This window comes from Emys orbicularis, chromosome 12 (genome assembly GCF_028017835.1).
Source record: "Emys orbicularis isolate rEmyOrb1 chromosome 12, rEmyOrb1.hap1, whole genome shotgun sequence".
Taxonomy (NCBI): Eukaryota; Metazoa; Chordata; order Testudines; family Emydidae; genus Emys; species Emys orbicularis.
The window spans coordinates 28,557,749-28,560,285 of record NC_088694.1 but is presented as its reverse complement, the minus strand read 5'-3'; positions in this window follow the sequence as shown (position 1 = coordinate 28,560,285).

Sequence of the window (2,537 nt, the reverse complement as noted above, 5' to 3'; positions counted from 1 at the left end):
CTCCACTTTTACACACTCAGTGAGTTTACAGGATGGACTTCCCAACCTCTGACCCCTAGTACTGCCTGGCTCGCTGCTTCTCTCCCATTCTAAGTTGCTCCTAGGTGGGTGCTCATGTTGCTATTTCAATATCAAACAGAACTCACGTGCAGGGAACAACGCCCACCTTGAATATGTTCCTCATCCCAGTGCTGGGGTTTGTTGGATTCACAGCAGCTGTTCCAGTTTTACCATTAGGAAGGTCTCCCCAGGCCACAGAGCAATGCAGGAAAAGCTCCAGCATGGTCCATTCCATACCCCTCTTGTGCTGCAGCCTCCTAGACTTTCAGTTCCCTCCACTTCCTTCTCTCAAGATCTACTGCCTGGGAACAGAGGAATCTTCCCTCCCCATGACACTTTTCCCAGCATGCACTGGGATCAGGGGGGAATTCCCCATCCCCATCTCCTTCTTGTTTTAAAGGCACAATACACACTAAGCCAGATGCTGCATCCCTGGTGTAGCTGCATGGACCCCAGCAGAGATACAACACAACCCAACTACCTGAAAGGGGGTTCCAAAGAGGATGGATCTAGACTGTTCTCAGTGGTACCAGATGACAGAACAAGGAGTAATGTTGCAGTGGGGGATGTTTAGGTTGGATATTAGGAAAAACTTTTTCACTAGGAGGGTGGTGAAGCACTGGAATGGGTTACCTAGGGAGGTGGTGGAATCTCCTTCCTTAGAGGTTTTTAAGATCAGGTTTGACAAAGCCCTGGCCGGGATGATTTAGGCCTGGTCTACACTACGAGTTTAGGTCGACTTTAGCCGCGTTAAATTGAATTAAGCCTGGACACGTTTACACGACGAAGCCCTTTCTTTCGACTTAAAGGGCCCTTTAAACCGGTTTCTTTACACCACCTCGACGAGGGGATTAGCGATAAAATTGGCCTTAGGGGGTCGGAATTGGGTTAGTGTGGACGGAATTCGACATTATTGGCCTCCGGGAGCTATCCCACAGTGCTTCATTGTGACCGCTCTGGACAGCACTCTCATCTCAGATGCACTGGCCAGGTAGACAGGAAAAGCCCCGTGAACGTTTGAATTTCATTTCCTGTTTGCTCAGCGTGGAGAGCACAGGTGACCATGCAGAGCTCATCAGCACAGGTAACCGTGATGGAGTCCCAGTCCCAGTCCCAGGATCGCAAAAGAGCTCCAGCCTGGACCGAACGGGAGGTACGGGATCTGCTCGCCATCTGGGGAGATGAATCAGTGCTGGCCGAACTCCGAAGCAGTAAAAGAAATGGCAAAATATTAGAAAAGGTCTCCAAGGCCATGAAGGACAGAGGCCATAACAGGGACGCACAGCAGTGCCGCGTGAAAATTAAGGAGCTAAGGCAAGCCTACCACAAATCCAGAGAAGCAAACGGAAGGTCCGGGGCTGAGCCGCAAACATGCCGCTTCTACGCGGAGCTGCATGCCATTCTAGGGGGTGCAGCCACCACTACCCCAAGCGTGTGCTATGAGTCCCTCACTGGAGAAAGACACAGGGAAGCGGGTTCGGCGGACGAGGAAGATGAGGATGGAGAGAACATAGATAGCTCACAGCAGCAAGGAAGCGGAGAAACCGGTTTCCCCAACAGCCAGGATATGTTTATCACCCTGGACCTGGAACCAGTAACCCCCGACCTCACCCAAGACCCTGTGGGCACACAGGGGACCTCTGGTGAGTGTACCTTTGTAAATATTACACATGGTTTAAAAACAAGCGTGTTTAATGATTAATGATTAATTTGCCCTGGCAATCGCGGCCAGTACAGCTACTGGAAAAGTCTGTTAACGTGTATGGGGATGGAGCGGAAATCCTCCAGGGACATCTCCAGAAAGCTCTCCTTCATGTACTCCCAAAGCCTTTGCAAAAGGTTTCTGGGGAGGGCTGCCTTTTCCCGTCCGCCATGGTAGGACACTTTACTACGCCAGGCAAGTAGCACGTAGTCTGGAATCATTGCATAACAAAGCATGGCAGCGCATGGTCCCGGTGTTTGCTGGCATGCAGACAACATCCATTCCTTATCGCTCTTTGTTATCCTCAGGAGAGTGATATCATTCACGGTCACCTGGTTGAAATGGGGCAATTTTATTAAGGGGACATTCAGAGGTGCCCCTTCCTGCTCTGCTGAACAGAAATATTCCCCGCTGTTAACCACGCGGTGGGGGGGAGGGGTGAAGTGACCATCCCAGAGAATTGGGTGTGTGGGGGAGGGGAGTTAGTTGGGTTTGTGCTGCATGTTAAACCTGAAACCGCAGCCCCTCCTTTTACATTGCAAACCCATTTTAAATGGCCAACCCAACGGGTGCTTGGTATGGTTAATGAGAGCAGTACTGTTTTAAACCATCCCCACTTGTTAACAAGGTTAAAAAAGCCAAAAGACTGTGTCTTACCATGGCTGCCTGCAAGCTGAAATCTGTGGCCTGGCACTGCGTGAGTGATCTCTCACACCAAACCGGCAGGCCCTCAATATAAGAGGAAAAATGCGACCTTGTAACGAAAGCACATGTG